General features: G+C 46.3%; 1 protein-coding gene and 1 pseudogene across 1 annotated transcript in view; one reads left to right on the forward strand and one right to left on the reverse strand.

The window, feature by feature from the left end:
* Positions 1–27,228, forward strand: part of LOC8053393 (complexin) — a 1,077,036-nt gene that overhangs the window by 161,180 nt on the left and 888,628 nt on the right. The gene's annotated exons all lie outside the window — the stretch shown is intronic.
* Positions 8,503–9,331, reverse strand: LOC115319227 (annotated as a pseudogene).

Genomic DNA, 27,228 nt, shown 5'->3' on the forward strand with positions numbered 1-27,228 from the left:
TGAAGTTGGAAATTCTTTTTCCGATTTGGCTTCCTCAGACTTCCACCTGTTGCCGAAACTCAAAACAGTTTTGGCTGGTAAGAAACTTGGGTCGAACAAAGAGGTCATCGATGCTGTCTACGGCTATATTGGGGCCCTTGAGGAAGGTTACTTCCTGGAGGGTACGAGAAGTTAGAGACACGCTGGGAGCAAGTGCTTTAAACTTCGAGGGGATTATGTTGAAATATGAAATACACCTTGAATCAGATACATTTTGCTTTCATTGTCATTCCGGAAACTTTTCAATCCACCCTCCATAGCTGAGTCTGCGGCTGCTGAGTGCGTGCTGACGGCAAGCTTCCACAGTTCTTTTGCACCTAGCATTCCACACCATCAAGATTGCCGGTCTTAGCAGGCTAATAATGTAAGCTCGTTCTGAGTATGTGCCATAAAGGGATATTCCCACGAAGAAGAAATTCCCGGATTTCTCCCCGGCGCGCGCATCATGCGACGAAAACGTCAGGCTTTTGCGATGCGGCGCTTCTTTAGAAAAATTATCAATGAGTTTCAATTGACTTTCTATTGTTTTCCTCCTATAGACTCAATTGAAACTCAATATAAACTCGATGTCTAATGAGTTTGATCATTAGAAACTCAATATCGATTCTATTGAATTCACTTATTCGGAATGCAATTGAGTTTGGTCATTAAGAAATCGATATATATTCTTTTGGATTTACTCATTAGGAAGGCAATTGAGTTTCCTTCATGTGCTTTGTTTCCTCCATGTTTTATGCTTTAAAGGGGTAATGAAACGATTTTCCTACTTCTTCCTCCTTAGCTTTATTCCTCAAATCAAATGCAAATTGTGAAATCACGTCGTCGTGACATTCTTCGGCACCGGTGCGATGACTCCTAGCTTACACCGTGCTTTTTATGCACACCACAGAACTTGTCATTCCCCAGTGACGATAAGTTCCGCCAGGGCACTCATTTTTCACGAACGCGAATCCAAATATTCGTCGACGGATTGATTATTGACGAGCGGATACGTCCGAGTGACGCAGTTCTCGTGTCCAATGCGTGAGCTGGGCTCGGCTGACGTCAGGTTGGCACCGCTGACGTGCTTTGGGAACCGCGGATGTATCATGGTAAAAAGGCAAAGTGCTTTCGAAGGAAAGAAGGTACAAAATAGTCCCCTATATTTTCGAATGTTCGTACCGAAAAGCTGGCTTTTGACTTTCTACCCTCTTCCTTTTGGCAAACTAAACGATATGCGATTAGTAAAGTCCCAATGTAAAATCATTTATCCCAGCCCAGAATTCGTTTCATGGCCCCTTAAAGGCATTATATGATAAAAATTCTCAAGTTGCTGAATTTTTTAACGCAGTTGCAAAAAATTCGATTGAAACATGATTGCAACAATTTAATTGAAACTCAATTGCAAAATTTTTACTGAAACTCAATAGCAAAACTTCTAATAAAACACTACAGCCAAAAAGTCAATTGAAACTCATTAAAAAAAGTCTATTGAGTTTCAATTGAGACTGCATGCACTGAGCGAATCTTTCACACTTTCAATTGAAACTCGTTTCATCGTTTTGTAACGGTATGACGTCACCTCTATGCGGCGGGGGGAGGAGAGGGATGCTCTGGCGGCACAAACGATCCTGGTATGGCGGCGGATCAGTTTGTTTGTTGTCAGTTAGTCAAGCGGCGGATCAGTTTGTCAATTGTAGAAACAGCTCAATTGGTCTGCAAACGCTCAAATCCCTCTCCCCGGTACTTCGTCGGAGTGATTGAGCTGAGGAAGAAATTGCGCCTGCTGTCGACGTCACGCACATCCCTGCGCGGATTGCATTCTCATGTGAATACCCCTAAAACAGCGCCCTCAAATATGGCGTCCAATGAATACCCTCTACAGACCAAAGCCCCTTGATACGTTTGTGTTTGCAAGTAGCGTCAAATGCGCCACTGCACGAGGCGCTTTCCCCGTGTGGCCCTTCGAAGCAAATGGCGGCGGTGGACTAAAATGAGCGATCCTTGGAAGCGAATGGTGGCGGAGCACTCGCCCGAGACACATGTCTTGCACGTTCCCACAACAATGTTGGACGTTGGAAAGCATAGACCACCACGACTGACGCAAAGACGTTGGAAAGACGTTGGAAAGCATAGATCACCACGACTGATACCTGTCTCCGGCTGAACTGGAACATTTATGTGAAATATTTGTTTCTTTTAAAATGAATGTATCGGTTCATCAACGTGGCAATTAAAAAAGAACAATAAATTTCAACCCAGATAACATAATGCTGGTACTGTGGGCTGTGAAATCGCAGCTTCTATGCTTTTTTTTTTTACTTATAGCTTTTGCAGTAATATAAATATTTAGAATGAAGATAAGTTAGCGCTCTGTTGGAAATTACCATGCTATTGAGTTCCTCTGCCCTTTTACTGTGCCATAGTGTGGGTAAGTTTTGTGGAGTCTGAACAAATCTACTGCGTTGCGATGAGGAGAGATTGTCTCTTCTAGTTAAAATCTGCAAATAGCACGGTCGGCAGAACAACTGAAACAAGTGAAACAAACTGTTCTAATATATCTGCCGTGACTGTAATAAACGGGTGCAACCGAGCAAGGCAGCAATAGCACGGTCGGCAGAACAACTGAAACAAGTGAAACAAACTGTTCTAATATATCTGCCGTGACTGTAATAAACGGGTGCAACCGAGCAAGGCAGCAATGTTCCTGTTAGTAAATGCTTTTCTCGGTAATGTGGGTTCACCCGCTTCAAGTGTCTTGGTGAGGGCCGAGGATGTCAAGAATCTAATACTATAAACTTATGGCTAAATAATCTTCTATTCAAGCTCAGTAGATTTTGCAACCCCAACACACGACGCGCACTACGACACAGACAGCATCGGCCGCAGTGATACTCTTTTACTGATTAGGGCTAGCGACCTTCACGAGACTTTCCGATCACCCTCCGCCCTCACCTAACGTATATCGGGACTGGACAGTTCATCGATTAACTTTCAGATTATTCAAGTATTGCTTTAATTGCAATTTTTTTTTGCCGGTTAATTGGAGCCTTGTGCTGGAAAAAGTCAACAAGGAATAAAAAATGCCTGCTTTAATATTTTTGACGTCTTTATTTCTTTTGTGACACTGGCATGCACGGCAAACCACTTCAGCGTGCTTGTCATTTCACCGAGGGGGATTATACTGTTTAAATAATAACTTAAAAAATACTTCATTTTAAAAGGATTCCCGTGTTCGTATTTATGTAGGACTCACAACGTGAAGTTTAGAAGGGGAATGCAATATGCCATTTATGACATAGTAAAACGAGTAAGAAAATGTGTAGTTTTAACGTCTTTCACGCAATATGACCGGCGAAAAATCAACATACGGATTTATTGATTGATTAGTGTATTAAAGGATAGCGATCAGTCGGGTTAATTTTCTAATCAAACCACAGACCCACTCAACATTCAATGCTTTATAAAAGCCACGGTTTGTGCGAGATAACAAAAATACGTGAGACCAGCGTTTGTATACAAGCCAACACACTAAGATTATGGAAGCTGCCGACTTATTAATAATCGGCTTGCTGAATTTCTACGCATGGGAAACGATACAACACAACCTTTAGTAAGAAGAAAGGGCAACAAAAACATAAAACATGTAATAAGGAATGTGAAGCTCAGCCTGAAAAAAGCTTGCGTCGTCGAGATCCATGCTTCTGAGCCTGCGCCCGTAGCAGACGACGCACGGCGGTATCCCCGCTTTCGCGCGTTTTCAATTTCGGCCGCCAGGTGGCGACGCGGTTCGATCTCGAGGCGAATCCCAAAAGGGCTGTATGTTCGCGCCTTTAGAGCGGCAAATGCTAGTGCGCGCTTGCATGTGCAAAAATATAGCAACAAAAATGCGCTCCAAAATCGCTCCAACTCGACGTAAATAAAAAAAAAATTGGGTTGTGTGCAGACTTGTACGTAACGCGTTACAAGTAATTGATTACTTGTAATCAATTACAGTTAAGTGTAATTTTGTAACGCTTCAATTACATTTGTCAAGCTGTAACGCTCGGAGTAATTCAATTACTTTTTTTCTGTAATCAATTACAAAATCAATTACACAATTACCAATTACATTTTTCATCCCACAATTCTTTTTTCTCACAAAAATCAGCATAGTCACTCAGCCATGGAGCAAAAATGATTGACATTTTTTTAACATCTAAAAAAAAATAAAACTAGGATTAGTCGGCAACTCCTTTTTTCTTTTACGCCACGCTCTTCTACAAGCGCGCCACCAGCCTTGGCTGGGGAGTTCCGGATCTCGTTGCAGATTGCTGATAAAGTCGACGGGAAGCGGGAACTCGCTATTGACTTTTTAGTGGGCTTTGTTCCTTAGGTCGACGCGTCAGCTACACGACAAGCTCCGGGTTTGAAAACAAAAAAGGGAACAATAACCAAACAAAATTGTGTACGCAATATTTTACTGTGTATTTGTGTATTTCTGTCATCGCAATAAGAAGTAACGTGAAAGTAACTTGAAAAGTAATCAATTACTTTGCAGTAATTGTTCAATTACTTCTGGGAGGCAGTAATCAGTAACGGTAATCGGTTACTTTTTTGACTGTAGTAATTGTAATTGTAATCAGTTACTTTTTTTCAGTAACGTGTACAAGTCTGGTTGTGTGTGTGTTTATACAGCCTAGAACTTGGTCTGCCTCACAGGGGCGACGAGTCTCCCAGCTGTAGATGAGAAATTTAGCCAGTTCGGTACAGCCGCTAGCCTGGGGTCTTTAACGTGCACCACGCAGTAGTGGTACACGACCGCACGCCGGTACGATGCTCATCCAGATCGAAACGGGCAGGGGTGGGGCTCGAACCCAGGATCCCTGGGTTCTGCAGCGCGAGCTTTGGCTCCACGTGCTCCGAGCTGGTGTGTGCTAGACCACTCGGCCACCGATCCCTTTTCTTTTTTTTTCTTTATTGCATGGGAGGATAAACATAAACCACTTATTCACAGTTCACGGGCATGGCTCAATGTCATTTGTTAAGTCAAAATTCTTTGATATCTATGAGACTACTAAACAAAGGTAACCATTCCGGAACTACTTCTTGAATGTCATACACACTTTTGATACGGGTTACAAGGTCAATGAAATGTAAGCGTACAGTCTTTGGGTACAAATTCTCATTTCTAATGTCAAGGCGTGATTTCCACATGCTGTATAACGCTACAAGCATCACCAGACCGAAAGGAAAAGTATCTTTAGATGACACAGGAAGAAAACGAATCGTGTAAGTTGTAATATCAATGTCTTTCTTTAGTGTGCGCTGCAAAACGTCCCAAAAGAAAACCGCGTTCCAGCAGTGAATAAATACGTGTTCGACTGTTTCGGGCATTTTACATAATGTGCAGTTTACTGACCACGGAACATATAGGCCCTTTTCCTGCAGCCATACCTTGGTAGGTAATACCGAACAGTGCAGTTTAAAAAAGAAAGTTTTTGCCGCCGGGGGGATGCACATTTTTTTAACCCGGCGTAGTACATCTTGGTCAGGACCATCGCCGAACATAGTGCGATAAACTGGCATTGGAAAGAGGACACATACAAGATCTCTTGTCAACTTCTTACGTGTTACAGACGTCAGATAGTCTCTTGAAAATCTTACTGACAGAAAGTGATGAGCATCAACTACTTCCTTTAGGTATCCTACCAAAGCACATGTTTGATATCCTGTGGAGGATACAATAAAGTCCGCAAGAAAGCATCCCAGCTTGTTCTGAATGACATCTCGAAGAAAAGGATGTTCCTGGTCTCGTAAGAAAAGAAATCGCGGAACCAATTGGCGAATAAACAAATGAGGAAAGCCTAGTCCCCCCTCTGATACACGTCGAAACAAGTTGTCACGACGCATGGGTTCCCAGGAGGACTTCCAGACAAGAACACTAAACACCCTGTGCAACTTCTGTATATTTATCCTTGCACAGTGCAGTACTTGCAGGACATACCACAACTTCGCCGCTAAAAAAATGTTGCAGACTGTCGAACGTGCAAAAATGGACACATTTTTGTGGGACCAGTTCTTGGCTCGTTTCTCTAAGCCAGTCGCAATTCCGGACCAGTAGGACTTGCTATTCCGGAAGTGCCTCAAGGGCACACCTAGGTAGTCACACGGAGTGCAACTCCACTGGATGCCTTCATATTGTTCTGGCATCGTGGCCCAAGCTCCATGCCAGAAACCTCGGCACTTTTCTAGGTTCACTGAGGCTCCAGTGGCCTCGCAAAACCTGTGTGTGATTTCCATAGCATGGGACACACTGTTCTTGTCTTTGCAGAAGTAAGCGACATCATCTGCATACGCCAGTACTTTGACTTCGGTGTTGCACAGGGTGAAGCCTTGAAGTTTCTCACTTCTCAGTATACTTTGGCATAAGGGTTCAAGATATAAAGTGAAAAGTAAAGGCGATAAGGGACAGCCCTGTCGTACTGAGGAACGAACTGGGATACTTGCTGTGACTTCGTTATTTATGACTAAGCGTGTGGAACAGTTACTGTAAGACATTTGTACACCTTGAAGTAGAATATCCCCAACACCAATATGAGACAAAATTTTGAAAAGAACATGATGACTGACACGGTCGAAAGCTTTCGCCAGATCAACTTGGACCATTGCAATCTGATCGCCACTGTTGGTCACACACTCTAACACACTTCTCGCAATGTGTACATTTGTTTGAATAGCCCGTCCGCGAATCCCGCAAGTCTGGTGATCTCCAACGAGACCGCAAATGACACTTTGTAATCCATTTGTCAGGAGTTTAGCAAAAATCTTATAATCCACATTACATAACATTATGGGCCGATAGCCGGTCACTTGTAATAGTTTGTGTTTGTCCTCGGTTTTGGGAATGAGTATAGTATGCGTTCGCAAAAATGAGGGGGGAAGACTCTTGGTTTTGTAGGCCTCTTGAAAAATCTCATGCAGTATGGGACATAAAGTGTCTTTTTGTAGTTGATAAAATTCTGCAGGGATGCCGTCTGGTCCTGGCGTTTTTCTTCTTGGAAGGGCATTCACTGTTTTTTCTACTTCATCTAGGGTGAAGGGGGTCTCAAATTCTTGTTTGCATTCTTTTTCTAATTGAGGCAACAAAGAGACTAGTTTATCTAGATATTCGTTATCTGTCGAGGCAGGACCATTGCCGAATATATTTTGGTAGTGTTCAAAAAAGACATGTGCTATAGTCTCTTTATCTGTAACGATAAGGCTGTTCTGTTCTATTTCATGGATTTCTTTAGATATTGCATACCGTTTCTCCTCCTCCATTGCCCTTTTCGTTGGCTGTTCTCCTAAGCAAAATTTTTCAGCCCGGGCGCGCACAACCGCGCCTTGATAACGCTCGTGATGAAATTTGTCCAACTCAGCTTTCGTTCGATTTATATCTTCCAAACCTTGCCCAGGACTTTAGCATTCTAGTTCTACCAGAACACGCAAATTATGTAGCAATGTTTTTTCTGTGTCAGCCTTCTGAAATTTAATAATAGTACCTCTCTCAATTGCTAGCTGTTTTAGTTCTTGTTTAAGGAGCTCCCATTTAACAAATATATGTTCGGTTGTTTCTCCTATTTGCTTGATTAGACCTTTCGTACTGGCTACAAAGACTTTATCTTTTAATAATTGAACATTTAGTTTCCATAACTTCCAATTTATATTCTTTTTTCTTCGTTTCTTCCCAACAGTTACTAACACCATGCAGTGGTCTGTGAAAAATACTGGTTCAACTACATAACCACTTAAAGTGTTAATTAGGTCTACAGAACAGTAGATTCTGTCTAACCTCGCGTGAGAGGAGTTCTGAAAATGTGTAAATTGTAGGTGGTTTTCTTCCAGCTGGAAAGGGGCAACATCAAAAAGATTTCCTTCGTCAACTATGTCCAGCAGTAGACGTGCGCTCTGGTCAATTCGCGGTTTAAATGGAGTTCTATCTGCTTCGTTGCAAACACAATTAAAATCTCCTAAAAGAACTAACATTCTATCTGAAATTAAATATGGGCGCAGGTTATTAAAAAATACAATTCTGCTATTAACCTCATTCGGAGCGTAAATACATATGATTCTCCACCTTATGTCAGAGACTTGAAAGTCGCACATAATGAAGCGGCCACAGAGGTCTGTGGTGACCATTAATTCAGACAGTTGGAAAGACTTCTTAATAAACAGTAAACAGCCCCCAGAGTAACCAACAGCGTGACTGACACATACTTCATAGTCCCGCAGAAAATGCTGCAGGGCACGCTCTACCTGTTCATTTGTTGAGAGCTTTGTTTCCTGTACGGCCAGAAAGTTAACCTCCTTATCTTCAAGTAAACGTTTCAGTTGATATTGTTTTTTTCTAGAATTAAAGCCTCTAACATTTAGTGTTGCAAAATGAGGGCCATCAACTAGAAGGGAATGAGGAGAGAAAGGGGGAGGGGGAGATGGAGAAGGAGGGGAGGGAGAGGAGAGGGGCTATGAATTGGGTTTTAAACACTAGCAGCTTCGGTGCAAGGTAGGTTTCCGCTTACTCGCGGTGGTGGTGTCAGGTGGTGCATCTTGTTTTCGTTTGGTGTCGTTAGTGTCCTTGGAACTGTTTTTGGTCACGTCCATTGAGTCCGGTAGGTCGTCATTGCCTTCTGACGTCGTCGGCTTCTCAGCAAGATCTGCAGGCTGCTGAGTAAACTTCTGTTGTAGCGGGGTATTTTTGTCCTTGCTTTCCTGCAACTCTTTTCCTTCATTCTCTGTCTCCGAGCTGGTTTGTGGTGTTTCCGAGACTTCCTTGACAGCTGGATCTTCGTTCTTATCGGAAATAGGAGGTCCGGCCTCTGCAGACCCGGCTTGAGTTGGGAGAACCTCACCAGTGGCGTCTACGATTTCGGGGATATCCATGAACTCTTGGTTGGCAGCTGGTTCTGTGCCAGAGCCCCGTAGCACGGCTGCATAGCTGGAGTAGCACTCGTCACTTTCGTGTCCGAATCTGTTGCAACGCGCACACTTTGGGGTGCGACACTGCCTGCGTATGTGACCAACTTTCTTGCATCTCAGACACAAGGGTGGTCGCCCGGACATGACCAGAAGGGACTGTATGCCGGCAACTCTGAGCAGATGGGGAATATCTTCCGATGTCGTCATGTCATGAAGAGTCAGACAGACCTCTCTGTTCAGCGTTTCCATGTTTTCCATCCCTGGCACGCGCCACTTTTCTCTCGAGACGCTACGCACGGTTCCAAATGGCGATAATGCTTCAGCAATCTTCTTATCTTCTAAGTACGACGGAAGCCAGAGGAGCTTGAGCTTAACGTCTTTTGAGTTCGGGTCGATGACCATGCACTTTTTGCCCTTCACCGTCAGTTTTTTTGCTGCTTTGAGCTTCTCCGCGGCTTCAGAACTCACTAGCGTAACCATCCAAACGTGGCTCATTTGGAACTGTCCAAGGGACAACACTTCTCGGAGTTCGATGGCGTCTTTGAGTCCGTCGCGAAAATCAATTGCACTGTAGGGCCTGCCCGACATGTCGGCATGAAGAAAAACAGAATTGATTCACAAGCTTCCGGGAGGAAACCGTGGAAGTAGGATTCGATGCTCATCTGGGCTAGTCGCCTGAGCTTGGCTTTTTCCTGGGGCCGCGGGTGCGGCTGCAGCGTTGACCGGTTGCATCGTTTGAAAGTCTTTGTTTGCATATGAACCAGAAGGAGGAGGGTTTCCTCGGCCTGGGGCCGATTGTTGATTTGCAGCGGAGAACACGAAAACGCGTCCGTTCGAAACGGCGTCTTCTTTTTTCTCCCGGCCACCGATCCCCTAACGACCTAAATCCCCTTCATGTTTCAAAAGTACCGCAAGGTACGCCGATGCACGAGGCACGTGCAACGTGCAGCCCTTGGGAAGATCATGGCGGTACAGCGCAGCACTGAGCTAGATTTCAGACGCCATGTTCTTCCCAGAAGTGGCGCGCGGCATATGTCTGAAGCATTTCCCCAGCAATGAATGGCGCCACTTTTCCCAGGATAGAGGGACTTTAACACAACCAAGGGAATTCCCCGTAAATCTTTGGGTAACGCTCGTGTCGTAATTTTTTCGATTTTGTGTCGAAGAGAAAAAAGTAGACTGCGTTCAGTCGTTTCTTTGCGATTAGTATATATATATATATATATATATATATATATATATATATATATAACGGGCATGGTGGCGGGAGGCCGAATGCGTGGGTATAAAACTGAGAAGAAAAAACCCTTAGTGAAAAACAGCAACAACGGACGATTTAATCTTCGACGTTTCGGCCGGAGTCCGGCCTTCGTCAGGCTTCCTGACGAAGGCCGGACTCCGGCCGAAACGTCGAAGATTAAATCGTCCGTTGTTGCTGTTTTTCACTAAGGGTTTTTTCTTCTCAGTTATATATATATATATATATATATATATATATATATGTATATATATATAATGGGAATGAGTGAAGATTGACAAGTGCAGCCGTAGTAATATTGTGAACGAAGAGGGGAGAAGCTGATTATTGAATTTATGGCATTAAAGTTAGGGAAAGGGAAAGAGAGCTGGCGAAAAATTGGGCCAGGAGCGGCGATTGAACCCGCAACCTTCGCCTGTCCGGGGCGACGCCTTAGCCGATTATATATATATTAGGGGTGTGCGAATATTAATATTTTCGGATATCGATTCGAATACGGAATAGTCGAGGGCAGGTGAATTTATTCGCAGCACTTTTATTTTCACATGTCGGGACGCCTCACTGGTGTCAACGAGAATAAAAACACAAAAACAAAAATTCTAGCTGTAGGGTAGCAAGTTGTCATGCAGAAAATTCAACTGCTGCACATGGTCAGGTAGGAGGCGCTCCCTTGGAGCGGAAACAACACCTCCAGCCACAGAAAAAAACTCTCTCACTCGGCTCTGAAGTGGCAGGTATTGCCAGGCATTTAATGCAAAACTTCGCCAGACTCAAATATCTTAAATACCCTACAGTTCGCCACCACTCACGCGGATTACTCTCTCTCTCTCTCTCTTTAGCAGTGCCTCCTCCACATTCGCTACAACTTCCCATTCTGAAGCTGAAACCACTTTGGTTTCCATCGCACTTTTGGCTAAGTGGTCAAATGCTGTCCAAACATCTGCTGACGGCGTTGAGCTTTGCTGTGTTGCAGCTTCCGGCTGGGTTTCTTCAGTAGCATCACATGAGGGTGGCTCTTGCAGCACCAGAGCTTTTAGCCATAATGATTTTTCCTTTTCGGCTTTAACAATAGTGGTCTTGAAGCGTGGGTCCAAGAACATAGCAAGGCCATGCTTCCTTGTCCTCCTCATACAAAATGAACATTGCCTTGATGGATCTTATCGGCTTTGCGGGAAATTCTGATGCCCCAGCACAGTTACCCTAGACAGTGGAGCACACTAAAAATCATGGGAACTTGGGTGGACAAAGCCGGATACCTCTCAGCACTGGCAATAGCAGTGGCATCAAACAATGGATTCAATGCTTGTACACATTCAGAAAAACCTTTCCAGTCTGGTGAACCACGTCCATCGATGTCACAGTCCGAGGTAGCAAGCTCCACGGTGACTGCTTCTTTGAGTTCCAGAAGGCGAGACAACATAAGATACTGGCTATTCCACCTCGTCTCCACGTCTTGCACCAGACGTAGTGCGTTCTTTCCCATCTTCTTTTGGCACTCCTCAAGCCTTTTCTGAGCTGATAAACTGTGCTTGTAATGTCCCACAATATATGCCTCACTTTCTTGCACAGACGATCAATGGCCGGCGAACGGGATCTCGCTTCATTAATCGCCAGTTGAAGCGTATGCGCGAAGCACGCTCTTTCAGTCCATGGAAGTCTCCTTACTGCAGCACGGATGTTGCGCCCGTTATCCGCCGTTACGATGAACTTCGCACATTCATCAGGTATCTCCCAGTCACGGCACATTTCGTCCAACATTGTTGCGATGTTCACAGCACTGTAACTGGCAGCCATGTGTCGAGTTTTCAATGTAAACCGCGTCATCGTGAATTTTGGAGTGAGAAAATGGCAGGTGAAGCTCACGTAACTTTCGTTAGCGCGCGATCATTCACATGTCGCTTGTGAAGGCAACAGCGGTGGTGCCGCCTCCAACGGCACTGTTGAGCTCTGCTTTCACCTTCTTTCGGGTGTCGTCATACATTCGTGGCACAAGCATGCGCGAGAGTGTAGAGCGGGATGGTAGGCGATAGTTGGGAACGGCTTCTGTCACAAGTTCTTTGAAGCCGCGGCCTTCGACAATGCTGTAAGACTGTAAATCAAGCGCCACCATGGCGGCCACCTTGTTATTTATCGCTCGCACCCTTTTCTGGCAGGGGCTCCGTGCGGCGCACGAAGTCTGTCAGTATCGGTTGATCTTTTCCCGGCGTACCAGCGGTAATCCCACGATACTGTTTTAACAACGCAGGATGTACTTTGAGATGGTTGGCAAGGGGCGTTGTTGTACCTGTGGACGCTTTAAGCGTTGACTCGCATGCCGTACATTGCGCCATCGATGACGTCACCCTCGCAAACTATTTCCAAATAGCGCTCCTCTCTCCTCGTTTAGATGCCGTTTCCCGTTCGTCCTTCCGCTTCGCAGACCGTTCCCGCAATCATCTACATCCGCCATAATACGGGTGGGAGAACGCGAAAGTGAGCACAGTTTAGGAAGTCAGGAGTCACAAGGGAGCAGAAACTCGCAGATTACCGACACCGACGCCACCAGTTTAGGTAGAAGCCGCCTAGCAGCTCTGTCGTTCGTTGTCAATGGGCCTTGCTTACCAAAGCCTAAACTGAAAGCAAAACTTACACTTGCGAATGCGTTCTCAAATAGTAGAGTAATTTCGAAATATTCGTGTTACGACGAATATTCAGAAAATGCGTGCTGCTTACTATTTAGCTTGATAATTAATTGAAAATGAGTAAATAACTTTTTAATTACTGAAATATACATATAGTTCAAATTAGAAACTTGCTGAGGGTCTTGTGAAACCCCTAAATCAGTAATTTCCCCAAAGACCACGTGCGCGTGAGAAGCGTAGTAGTGCACTAAAGTTACCACTCGTGGAGCAGGTACAACGCTAGCGGTTGCGGTAAGGCGCCCGCGCGATTTTTCCATCTCCTATGAGAGCTCCAGCCTTGTACCTGCTCCACGAGTGGCAACTTTAGCGCACTATTACGCTTCTCACGCGCTCAAAGACTTTCTGAAAAGGACAGATTTAGTGGTTTTAGATGACGCTCAACAAAGTTTCTAATTGGAACAATATGTCTATTTGCAATAATTAAAACTTTAATTAACACATTTCAGTTAATTACTCGACAGACTGCGACGGTTGTTCGCCCCTCGAATGTCCGCCAAGCTCAAGAAAAATATAGTGAGGACGGTAGCAGCGAAGACGCTTTTTTAAAATCTGTTTCGAATAAAAAATAACACCCGATATATAGATCTGTACATCGCTTATCACCCCGGCGAAAAATGCTGAGTCACTGAACTGAGGACGCATGCGCAGCGTCCAATATTCCGCACAGAAGATCAACAGCGCATGCTCAGAAGGCGTTCCACAGCCCAGCCGACAAACATGGCAGCGCGCAGAAGGCAATCTTTGCAAAGGTCTATACACTCTAAAAAAAGCCCGTGAGTCTACTTTCCCGGACAACACTCGGAGAGCCAATCACCGCAACTTACGGAGGCAGCTCAGCAAATGACGCTGCCGAAACATAGGTTTAGACCAAAAAACGCAGTCTGAGTTGTGATATTAAGCAATGCAAGCGTGGCGTTTTGCATTGCTTAATGTCACGACTCGGACTATTTTTTGGTCTAAACATATGTTTCGGCAACGTCATTTGCTGAGCTGCCTCCGTAACTTGCGGCGATTGGCTCTCCGAGTGGTGTGCGTGAAAGTAGACGCACAGACTTCTTTTAGAGTGTATGCAGGGTGTTTTTTTTTTTTTTTAGGCTTTACAGATTTGTGTAAAAAAAGCCGTGAAACTTACTCTTAATCGGTTTGTTCAGGTCAGTTATACCGCCAGGGGGACATTATGTGGGTGAATAATGTTTTCGATATGTCGGCTAATCAATTAATCAATTAATTAAAATGGGTTAATTGACTTTTTAATGAGTGAAAATACACTTATTGTTCCAAATAGAAACTCAAAGAGCGTCATTGAAAACCACTAAATCAACTCTTTTTAGAACGACCTGAAGCTCGTGGGAAACTCCAGGGCGCACGAAAGTTACCACTCGTGAAGCAGGCGTAAAGCTGACAGTGGCGGAACGCGATTGATTAGATTATCATCGCGTTCCGACTTATCCGAAGATTAGCCACCCACATAATGTCCCCCTGGCCGTATAACTCACCCGCACAAACCACACAAGTGTAACTTTCACGGCTTTTTTAAAACAAATCTGTAAAGCTTAAAACAACAACAACAACAAAAAACACCTTGTATATTTATTATTCGTTAAGCTATAGATCCTTGAACCCCGCGGTAATGATAGGACGCCCTTATTCAAGTTTAAAGTCGTCTTCAGTGCGCCTTTCAAACTTATCGAGAGTTTTGGTGTTATTGTTTTACGTTTAGGTCGTAAAAATATAAATGAACCCTGTCGTGCCGGAGCCGAGTTTGCGGTGCATATTTGTTCGTTTCCTTCGAGGCGGTGCGGAGCCTGTATCTCTGGTTGGCACACTGCGCCGCGGAGGGAATCCGCGCAGCGCGGGAACCCGCGCTGGCTGGGGCACCAATTTGTCTGAGCTGATTACAGAGAGGGGCCCGAAGCAGGGCTTGTTTGCCGCCGCTGAGACGTTCAGGCGACGAGATTCCTTGCGCACGCGGCAATCATGGGAACCCAGGCGTGCCAGGGATTAACTCTCGCATCAAATTGTCTCGGCCGACTCGCCCACTGCGGCCGCCGCAGACCAAGAGCACGCACGGGTATAAAATGGATTTGAACAAACACCCAACTAAGCTGTCGTGCACACCGAACAAAATGCGGGTGTAGAAAGGGTGATGTACGAGCCTGGTTCCGTGGGTATTTTTTATGCGTTTTTTTTCCTTGTTATGAATCTTTTACGTAGATGTATCGTTCTATTCGAAGAAAAAGAAAAGTGGTGCACGGTAAACAGGTTTTACACGCAGCCACCCGCAGCTCGTTTCCGAGCTGTCGTTTATTTCTCGTTGCTCGAACCAGGGAAGGAGATCTTGTGAGTTCCGACGACTCGCGGCGGGGGAACGAGCGGCGGCAGCGAGTGCCGGCTTTTCCCGGTAATGTCTGAGCCGCACGAGCGCCGAACAGCGAGCGGCCGCGACCACCATCAGCCCCGAATTAGCGTCGGGGATTTTGCTGGGATATCCTCCGAGGAAATGCCAGCCCCGTTGAAATTGCGGCTGGACCTCAGAGTAGAATAGAATGCATTCCGGGACCGAGGAAGCTATCACAGGAGGCGCGCCCATGAATTGGCTCTTCTGACCCGCCCATTACTTTTGCCCCCCCCGGTCTTCGCTCTCTCGTCCCACTCAGTCCGTCTCGAGCGACACGCTCCAAGATCCCCAGCCCCGCTTCGTTTATTCGTGGCTGCTTCATTCGCAGTGATTCGCGGGGATTCCTGCTGCCTGCCGCATGTCAATTTAGAAGACAGCCTGTTCTGCTCCGGGTTCATAAATAAAGGCGGTGTAAATTCGACTGACACATGCAGGCGTGGCTTCCTCCTTGGCCTTCGCTCCCCTCCCCCCGGGAAATCAGTGACCAAAAGCAGCCCCGATGGTTCATTTAAAACGCCGCGCGGCCACTCTGGCAGCACCGCGCCGAGCACGCGCATTGTCCGTTGAGCGCTTCTCTCTCGTGCAAGAGTTGGCTCGCCTTCCGCTATCGGCGCCGGTCAACCGCAACGATCGAGCATCGCCCGGGCTTTCTTGACCGAGAACGGCAAACCAGAGCGCTCGCCTTGCCGTCGATGGTGCGCGCGCTTCGCCGTGCGCGTGGCACTTGGGCGTTGCCAAAGCGACCTCACGCTGTGTGTGCATTTCGTCTTTTTGGTTTTTTTTTTATTTTATGAGGGGCGCGACATTAAGGCTCGTTCACACTGACGACTCGCGACAGTCGCGCGAGAGGCAAGCGACCACGGACGTTCACACAGCGTGTGATCGGCGAGACGCTATCGGTGAGTCGCTTCTCGGAAGCTCTCGGAAAGCGCCATCGATTCCGTCCTTCCTACTACAGCTCGGGTTAGCGTTTTCGCTGCTTTCCCGTTTTCGTTGTCACGTGCGTCGTTTTCGCCACAAAAAAAAAAAAAAAGACGCGTGATATTGGCCTGAGACCTTCGGAACCGTACAATGGAAGCACAATCCTTACACTGACGTGCACTCACTCGAGCTTCCGCGGACCTGTCGAGTCAAAAGTCACGGATTTGCTGCCAGGCCGAGCTCTTGTTCGGGTGCTCGTTCGAATAGGGGTGCTGCTTGTTCTAAAGAAATGGGTACTCTGATCAGAGCCGCCGCAGAGACCTCCATTGCAGGGGCGTAGCCAGGGGGGGAGGGAATATATGGTGATGGGTCGACCAGGAAAATGTGGTACGCTGTTGGGGAGTGTGGGGTCAGCGCTATCCATAAACGCAGGTTTTATGCGGTCAGCCGCTACAACTTCTTCGCGACCGTTGTGAATGTTTTGGAAGTCCGCGTCAGAACTTTGTAGGGGCCGCTGTACGGTGGAGTGAGGCCCTTCTTGATTCCTTCCTTGCGTAAGAATGCATGGGTACAAGTCGTCAGGTTTTGGCTGGTGAAAACCTTTGGATGAGCTGGTTGGCGTTGTGGCACAGGTTGCAAGCGACGAATGAAGTTTCGTAACTCATCGAGATAGTGGTGAAGGGTAGGGGCGTTGCCGTGGTCCGGTGTGGGAATAAAGAACTCGCCCGGTAGACGTAATGGTGAGCCATACACCAGCTCTGCTGATGTAGAGCTGAGGTCCTCTTTGAATGAAGAGCGTAAACCTAGGATCACCATAGGTATGTGGTCTACCCAGTTAGCTCGGCCTTCACGTGCTACGATGGCGGTTTTGAGCTGCCAATGTAGGCGTTCCACCATGCCGTTGGCAGAGGGGTGGCAGGCCGTTGTATGGATGTGGCGAGTTCCTAGCAACTGTGTTAATGATGAGAATAAAGCGGACTGGAACTGTTGACCTCTGTCTGTTGTGACAATGAATGGACACCCGAAACGGCTGACCCATATGTTAACAAAGGTCGCCGCAACTGTCTGTGCCGTAATGTCTTGAATCGGCGCTGCTTCCGGCCAACGAGTGTAGCGGTCGACATATGTTAGAATGTAGGTGAAACCGCGGGATGTAGGAAGAGGGCCCACAATGGTCAACGTGGATATGATCGAAGCGGGCACCTGGGGTGCGAAATGGCATGAGAGGTGTGTTGCTATGTCGAGTAATTTTTGATCGCTGGCACGAGAGACACTGTTTAGTCCAATCTCGAACGTCAGTGTTCATCCGTGGCCACACGTAACGTGCACCAATAAGGCGTTGCGCAGCTCGCACGCCTGGGTGGCTGAGGCCATGAAGTTGTTCGAAAATCTGTCGACGTAATTTGGGAGGAATGTAGGGTCGGTTGGGTCCCTCATCGGTCATAATAGAGTAGTTCGGTTGATCACGTCCGGGTCACCAAATCGATAGAGACGACCGACCAGGTTGATGTCCGAAATCCAACTGGGCTTTTTATTCTAATCCCCTCGCGCTTCGACCTTCTATTCTTCTTCTAGAGATCTCTTAGTGGCGCGTGGCCACATATGGGGCTTCAGCCCTCCCCCCCCCCCCCCCCCCCCCCCCCGAAATCAAGCCAACCCTATAATATATACATGCATTTTGAACCCCCCTCCCCCTCTCCGCACCCCCAGTCATAAACACCCCAGGCACCTCACAAAAAAAAAAAATGTTCTTGCGCCGTGGGGTTCCACTTTTGTCCTAAAAGGGAACACACATTTTGAATCTGCACGCTGAGCGCTTACCTACCATGTGCCTTCAACCCCCCCCCCCCCCCGCTCCCCCCCTCTTTTCCTTGTCCTAGGGGAGTTTTTTCGGCAACACCAGAGGGCAGGTAAACATAGATGAGTATTCAATGAAAACGAACGTTAATTTACGAAGTAAGGATCAGTGTTCGTTAGACCTTCCCTTTTTTATGTCTTTCCCTCTCCCTCTTTCCGCGCGTATAGCGAATATTTCTAACTTATTTTAATGCAACATACATTATTACTTTACTCTGGCCGTTGGAAACACAGTCTGCTTTTATTAGTCCCCCTTTCAGAACAGTCTTCAACATAAAAACGAACATCAAAAAGTTAAACCTCGATATATATATATACAGGGTATTCCACTTAAATTGAGCCAAGGTTTAAAAATAGTTCGGTGCATTTTAGGAATACGAAACCAAACGAATATGTTTGTTCATTCTTCGGAGCAAGTCAGGCTATTTTTGAATTTTGTCCAATTAACTAATTAATTAAGCTTAATTATTGAACTTTTGAAATAATTCATTTAGAGCAAAAGTTCCAATGACAAAGTTGTAGAGCGTCCTCAGAAACATCCAATTCAGTGTCTTTTTTTTTATCAATTAACTCTTCGTAGAGGCACATTCCAGCGCAGATGAACGAAAACCAGCGGTGTGTTGACGTCGTTGCCGCTTCCAACTGCGTAACTCACGATTGAACCCGAGCTCCAAGAAACTCCTGCGGATCGAATGACTTGAAAACACGCACAGGGCAAGAGACGCGTGTAGGTTTACAAATTTCAGGATGGCAAACTTTCACTCTGGAGCAAGAACGAGAAACACAACCGGCGGGAAGGCCCTGGCGGCGTCCAAGACGTTGTGACCGTATTAGACACTGATCTCTATGACAATTGCTGGATCGCGCTTCCCCGCTTGTTCGCTGCAGCGCAAGTGAAGCCACCGGACTTCACTCGCTTGGGATACGATTTGCCGTTTTTGCTAGCCTTTGCTGCGGTTTTCCAGCGTGCTGTGGACACGTTTTCTACTCGTTCGTCGTCATTCGCCGAAGAAGTTTTTTTGAAGACTCTGTGTATTGTTGAGACTTGCCGTTGTGAACACGTGGAAAATTTTACGAAAGTGCAGTGTCGCAGGAAAAAGGCACAACGCGTCGAAAGGAAGGGCTGGCGGCGTGTTCAAAACTTCCTTGGCACGCCGAAGTGCCGTGTCTCTGTGCCTTCGCACGCTTGGACACCGACCAAGAACCGACGCCGTGTGTATGTGTCTAGCGAGTGCAATGTGCGTGAAGCTGTTCGTGCCTCTGGATCAGCGTCTTTTCCCCTCGCGGTTTAGGAACGAGCTTAATCCAGCCTCCACTAGCGACGGAAGATGGGGGGAAGGTACGTCTTTTTTTCGTCCTTAGACGATTTACACAATACCGTGCACAACAGCTCCTCATCACTCATCAGTATCGGCCGCGCTTCAAAGATTTTCATTCTCGCCGTCTTGTACTTTTGCTTTCGAAAACCCCCCTGGCTCCACAACGTTGCCCTATTCGTGCTCCCACGGAATCTATTAGAGTAGATTTGGGACATAGCCATGGTTAATATAGTACATAAGAACACGTGCAGATCTCTCCCTTTTATTGATAGCAACTCACCGGAACAGCTGGACGATCCAGAACTCCGTGGCCGATATAAATAAATGATCTAAAGGCTTCTACGCGCGACACACGTTCAGAACTTTGGCGCGGCGTCAATTCTTGACCGGTATCCAAGCGTGCGAAGGCACAAAGATGCATCACTCGGCGTGCCAAGGAAGCTTTGATCACGCCGCGACACCGGCGACACTTGTTTTCGACGAGTTGTACCTTTTGATACGGCTTCACGCACATTGCACTCGCAAAACACATCCACACGGCGTCGATTCTTGGTCGGTATCCAAGCGTGCGAAGGCACAGAGACACGGCACTTCGGCGTGCCAAGGAAGCTGTGAACACGCCGCCAGCCCTTCCTTTCGACGCGTTGTGCCTTTTTCCTGCGACACTGCACTTTCGTAAAATTTTCCACGTGTTCACAACGGCAAGTCTCAACAATTCACAGAGTCTTCAAAAAACTTCTTCGGCGAATGACGACGAACGAGTAGAAAACGTGTCCACAGCACGCTGGAAAACCGCAGCAAAGGCTAGCAAAAACGGCAAATCGTATCCCAAGCGAGTGAAGTCCGGTGGCTTCACTTGCGGGAGCGGCAAGCGCGATCCAGCAATTGTCATTGAGATCAGTGGTATTAGATGTGCGAGCGCGGGTAGCGCTCAGACATGCACGCGTTACCCCCCCCCCCCCCCCCCAAAAAAAAAAAAAAAAAAAAAGAAAGTTATTTAATATTATTACTCGTTGCCAATTCTCCAAAGGAACGCGTTACGTTACCTGAAAGGTAACGAGTTACTTTTGTGGTTTCTTTGATTGGCAAATACACAACTGCTTTAGTATCATGGTTTATTGTTTTCTCTTCGGTATGCGTTTACTTCTGCGTCTTAAAGCTTTTATCGGTTATGTTTCGCCGCTTTCTTGAAAATACATCTCCGGCGACGTTGAAGAGACGCGCTCGAACGAATGGCAGTGTTGTGCTTCAGTTAGAGCTGGTGAATCTGGGATTCCCCATCTCTCTTTTCTTCTCTATGCTTTTAAATCTCCAAGTCTGTACTTTCCCGGGTTGGCACCTCCGGGTTTAACACCCGGTCTGTACACCGGATGTTAAACCCGGAGGTACACAACATCAACAGCGCAGCAACACCGGACCCCCACCCCCTTTTTTTTTTTCTTTATTGTCCCCCCCCTTTTCTCTTCGAATGCTAAGTTTGCACTATCCCTATATATGCCAGTCTTATTTTTGGATCCGACTTGACCGGTGACTGCCGTAATTTGTCGCATAAGCACGGAGAGGCGGAGCAAATATTACTCGTACTTAATACATTATTTGAATTGTCTCTTGGAATAGCCCCCATCTCTTTATTCAGCACCCTGAAAAAAGCAAATGTAGATCATTAGACTATTTAACTAAAATGTAATAAATATATTTTTAATAGGTTTCATGAATCATTTGGACAATGCAGTGATGAAATGCGGTACACTGGTGCTTAATATTGCAATCAAGTTGCTTGATTGCAGTGTTCGCCATTGTAATCCATTTTCACTTTTGGGGGTAATAATTAATTTTAATTGTTGCACATGTATTTCAATGTATTTTTCAAACAAACAATATTACTGGTTTTCACGATTCGCTGGAACAGCAGAGAACATATCTTGGGTCATGCTTCGCCCCCGGTATTACAGAAATTTAGTATTGCATTAATGTTCTAACCTGGATCGTTTTTCCTATAAAAAGTAAAGGCCAGTAGGGATTTTCTATTGTGCCGCGCGCACAGCTGGCCACGTAGGCATCGCGCGCGTGGCCTAACGGTTATCGTGCCTGCCTCCCACGCGAAAAGCCAGGGTTCGATTCCTGGGAGGACGTGTCTTTTGTTTATCCCTGCAATTTAGTGTTCTGTTAAATTCGAGAATCCTGGTGCTTGTTCGAGGTCTGAATGTTAGTACGCGTCGAACATTCTGCGGCGATTATTCCAGAAGCCCACGCGTGTACATAAGGGGCTTCGCGTAGCGAGCCAGAGTCAGTTTCGCTCCAGCGTTCGACTCTGCTGTCTCGCCGACTTCGACGCTCGCGACGCTTTGATATTATCTTCTATTCCCTTTTGTTCTGGGCACAAGTTCACCCCATTAAACGTTTAGTTTCTTCAATTATTATCGCCTCATCAATTGTCATTCGTGACTATAGGCGTGTAAAGAAAATTTATTGGTTTCTAGTCTTTAAACTCGGGGCCATAAATTTTTCTGTAGACGCGTAAAGACAATTTATTGGATCCCCGTCTTTAGACTCGGGGCCATAGAATTTTCTATAGGCGAGTGAAGAACGTTTATTGATTCCCAGTCTTTAGAAAAGCGGCCATATAATTTTGTATAGGCGGGTAGAGAAATCTTATTGATTCCCAATCTTTAGACTCGTGGCCATAGAAGTTTCTATAGGCGGTAAAGACAATTTATTGGTTCCCAGTCTTTAGACGCAGGGCCATAGCTTTTTCTATAGCTGGCTGTAGCTGTATTTATGGAATTCTATGGCTGACCACAGAGGGCCATAGGGGGTGATAGCCTGCAATATATAATTTTCCATAGACGACCATAGACCATTTTTGTATGGGTAGCGGCAATAGACGCATACTCAGGTTATAATTAAAACGATGGTGTTTAAACGGTTTCGTAAACGTCACTTCTCAAAAGTAACAAAATACCGTTACTCGCGATCGTTGCTTGATCTTAAAAAGTAACTAAGTATGTCCGTTACAATTTCCTTTTAGAAAAAAAAAGTAACTAAATACGTTACCAGTTACCAAAAGAGTTACTAGGTAGGAGTAACTGGTTACTAGCAACGCGTTACTTGGGTGTCTGGTAGCGCTTTACTATGCGACGCGACGCGGACGCTGTCGTTGGGGGCGCTGCCAACCGGCTTCCAAGCCCCTTTCAGGTGTCGCACGCGCCGAGTAAGCTGAAAAAAAAAAAAAAAAGGCTGACGAAGAAACGGAGAAAAGTGAAAAAAAAAAATAAAATAAAAAAACAATAAAGCTCTATTTAGCATAGCATAGCGCCTAGAATCTTTCGTCGGTTGTTGACAAAATGAAGCGTTCCGCAGTGTGGTCGCATAGCGGGAGGGCCCTTTCGCGCGTCGTCCTAAATCCCCGACCGTTCGTTTCTCGAGAATAAATGCCTGCACACTTTGTTAGTTCGTACCCTTTTTTACGCTCCTTGCCTAACGACGCAGGTTTGCGCGGGTGACATTTGCTAATTGCGAAAAATTGTCAGGTGACAAAATAAACCAAACTAAAAGCGCTTGTGTCCCTGAGTTTGCTTTGTCCTTGTTCGCCGAGGCTTTGTTTACAAGTATGCGGCTTCTTGCGGGATATGTCGGCGTCGCTACCGACGCGCGCATGGAAGCTTGTTTCCTTAACGATGATGGGACTAAAAACTAAATACGACAAAAACAGTTTATCACTTCAACGAAAGCTGCAGTTTGAGATTGGTTTTACCGATTTCTTTCTGGTGTTATTCTTGGGTCGTATTTTATATAAGTATTTTCTCGCGAGTTTTTTTTTTTTTTTGGCCAAGTTATTCTTTGCCTTTTATGAATCCTACCTGTGATCATGCTCCGTGCTAGCGCCATGTGCGGTAACTCGACCGTAGTGCTAACTAGGCTCGAAGACATCAGGCGGTTGCATGGGAAATGTCCATATATAATGCGAGAACGTGCAGTGTGCCCACGAGTGCTTGACTCTGCCAGCGGGAACATGAAGTTTCAGAAGCTCCTGTATATGTATGCTGCCTCGTGATGCCGTCAAAACACTAATCAGTGGCCTTTAGATAATCGGTGAAACCAATACGAAGAGCGATAGGCAACATACTCCAATAAAGCCGAGCGGTTTCAGCGACACAAAGGACGGACTCCTTTTTGCCACTGGGGCTGCGACATTTGAAACCTGATATGTATCGGCTTTTTCGTGGGTCGATTCGAGAAAGACGAATGAATGGTGTTCCAAGTGCATCGGATTGGAGTGCACACTTGGAGATGTACGAGAATATTCGACCAGCCAAGTTCTCCAAGATGTACACGTGTCATGACGTAGTCCACTGCGTAAAAACTCTGCTTTCTCTTTTATTTTTGGGCTGTAGTTTTGTATAAATTATGAGACAGTTCTCACATCCCCGCTCCAGAAAACCACCAAGACATCCTCACGGCTGACGTGCATTGCAGACAGCGACAGAACCGTGAGCTCGTAGTCTTGCTACTGGTCCCAATCACGCACAGTGGACTTGCATGTAGGGGCGGTTTGCTGGTGAATGCGGGTCTCTCTATTGCCGGCTAAAACCCCCGCACGAGTGATTTTCTGGCCACATGAACTAAAGTCCTTTAATGAAATTCACGCTTACAAGTTACAAGTACCGCGAACCATTGTTGTGGAAACGCGCAACATACTTGCTACGAGCGGGTCCTCCGTCGCCATTCGCTTCCAAGGGCCGCTCATTTCAGCGCTGCGTCATCATTTGCTTCTGAGGACCACTCGAAACATGGGCTTCATGCACGGGCGAATTTGACGCTACTTGAAAGAAAAACGCAAAACACATCGAGGGCCTTTAAAGGGGTCATGAAACAATATCGGGTTGGAATGTTCATGAGTTTGCAGAGGCGTATTGGTCCTAGTCTGGCCCAAGTATACTCGCACAGACCGCCGCTGACTCGGAAGCTTCTTTGTCGCGGAGAAATTGCGAGTATAAGAAGGGACCTTTTCTTTCAGTCTTGCCTTCGCAAAGCTTGATGACACAATTGTGGGATTCAAACCACCCGCCTAACCGACAGTCGAGCGCGGCTCATAGATTGGACACGAGAACTGCATGAGCACTCGACTTCGACTCGAAACAATAAATGCCTCGGCGGACACTCGGGTAGTTGGTCGTGTCCAACCCCTGCGGTGATGAGATATAGCCAAACTCTAACAATGCCTGGAGCTCTGCACGCGTTTTCTACATTGCCGACCCCAGCGCGTGGCTATGATTAACGTTGGTGAAATATGATAGGCAACAGGCCATGTGGCCGCTTGTTCTGGCTCCGAGTTGGGGGTATGAACGATGCTCATATTTCTCCAATTTTTTTTTTTTTTTGGCGACTGCCATTGCCTAGAAAGAAAAACTAAGGCAAGTTTATTCAGTTATTAGCGTTAGGCAGTGATCCTAAGTAGAATTTGTTTAAAGTAGAAAACTCGTTTCATGACCCCTTTGACATGAACGTCTTCATGAACACCGTGTCAACTCTTTTCTTCTACGTTGTCAAGGCTAGCATAGCTTCCACAGTCTGCAGCCCAGCACAGCTGCAAGAGCACGTGGCTTCGTCTTGCCTCTCAATCGAACGCACTCTCGTGCGGAAGAGACGACAAACGAAGCGACGCGCTCGAGCAGGTAGCTTTTACAGCGTTAGAGCACTATTGAAGTGGCGCCAGCCTTGACTACGCGTCACAAAATAGTTGACGCCGTGACAGGCAAAGGGCTGTCGTAAGTCCGTCCTCACTTAAACTATTCAGGTCCGCGTTTTCACGCAGAAAGAGGGTGAACAGAAATGTGAGTAAAATGAGCCGCATTTGTGTACTTTAAGAGCGACTTGTAAAGTTATTTCTGGAGACGATCGTGTTAAGCGAAAATTAAAAGGAAGCTGAAGAACTTTTTAAAAAATCTGATTTAGGAGAGGACTTCTATAGATGTTTGTCCTGTGAATTCAGTTATCGCACTTAGTTTGGGCAGAAGTAAACGTAAACCGAGATTTTTTGGGAAAGAAAATAATAACTTGGTGATCGCTTAAGCTTCGCCTTTAAAGGGCGATTCGCACACTTGCGTCGAGTTCGACCGAGTGCAACTGCAACGGCTTGCGACGTACGGGTTGCTATGGCAACAGCTGCGTCGGCTTCAACAAAACCGGGTAAAAACCGGTTTTTACCCAGTTTTGTTGAAGCCGATGCAGCTGTTGCCATAGCAATCCGTACGTCGCAAGCCGTTGCAGTCGCACTCGGTCGGACCCACGCAAGTGTGTGAACCAAACTTGAGAGTGAAAGCAAAGATAGGCGCCAAAAAAACAAGGACGAGGACAGACGTAAACGCTGGCGCACTCGCAACTAACATTTATTGAAAAAACGAATCCCTTATATAGCCTTGAAAAAACCCTTCCTCACGACTAGACACGGAGAAGATACCCAGAGAAGATATCCAGGGAGCTCCACGAGGCTTTTGAAATAAAAGCAAAGGGCAAGATGTGCACAAGTGACACGTCAATAACCTTATCGACAAAATAATTTGCTCTTCTAGAAACGGGTCTGCGCCGTGCTTTGTCGTGACGAAGGGTTTTTTCAAGGCTATATAAGGGATTCGTTTTTTCAATAAAGGTTAGTTGCGAGTGCGCCAGCGTTTACGTCTGTTCTCGTCCTTGTTTTTTCGGCGCCTATCTTCGATCATGAACCAGCTGGCCCAAATTGCCATCTTAATTGAGGGTGAAACATCGTTATGTTATCGGCCCCGTTCGCATCGCCTTCTCATTCAACTCTCATGTTCTTGCTGCCAGTGGGCAGGGAATGCGGCGGACATAGCCTTTCTTCTCCTCTGTTAAAAAAAAGCGGCGGACATGGCTTAGTTAGTAGCGTGCCTGCTCCGCAACCTAAGGGTCGTAGGTTCGACTCACGCCTAAACATTTTCAAATTTTTCTCTTTTCATGCAAATGAATTACTTATTGAAGTGAACCACTTTCCTCCCACGCGTGACGTCACGTGAGCGTGATAGGTTGTTTGAAATTCCCGCGCGAGGTCATGTGGCAGTGTCGTCATGACCTAGGGCTCTGGGCGGCTGACGTCCCGGCGAACGGCGCCGTATGGTCGCGCTCGTCATGGCTTCGCCTCTTGGCGCCTCCAGATTTCGCCCGGAACAAACGCGCAAACATGCCTTCAGCTTTTTTCGCTTGTCTCGTAACTTCACGCTCCCCGCGTCGCTCCGCCCAACCGGAAGGACACATGACGCCCTCCGAGCTACGATATGGCTCCTGTTGCCCGTAGCGTCCTTTCCGGTCCATCGTTAGGTGAAACAGAGTATATACAAGTAAACGCCTCCACGCCAACTCGCCGTCGCCAATTTGTGCTTTAAATAGAAGTGAAATATACGTATTTGTTGCATTATTATTGAGCTTTCTCCATGTCGTCGCTGCGGTTTGTTTTGTAAAAAATGAGCTGCCGACTCCACCGTCACGAAAATTTAATTGACTTTGCGCCGCCACCTGCAAGAATGCGCGGTTCACATTTCATTACGCCGAACTGTTTCGAATCGGTAACCGCCACATGAGATTACGGTTTTGTTCCGGTTCAAGTTCAATATAAAATGTTTGATTTAGGTTACAGACTTATTACGGTTATAACGGTTTTGCTCCTGTTTTTGGGTCGGTTCGATACCCGGGTTAAAAGCTACATGCTAATCGCGCTTGATTACAACAGCCGCTTTCTCGCTTTGTCGCGGCGCCAGGAAGGACACCCTGTCCGTCTACAACTATTTAGTTTTGGTTGCTTCGCTAAACGCGCGCCATTTTCATCCT

This window comes from Ixodes scapularis, unplaced genomic scaffold, assembly GCF_016920785.2.
Source record: "Ixodes scapularis isolate PalLabHiFi unplaced genomic scaffold, ASM1692078v2 PGA_scaffold9__187_contigs__length_104089568, whole genome shotgun sequence".
Lineage (NCBI taxonomy): Eukaryota > Metazoa > Arthropoda > Arachnida > Ixodida > Ixodidae > Ixodes > Ixodes scapularis.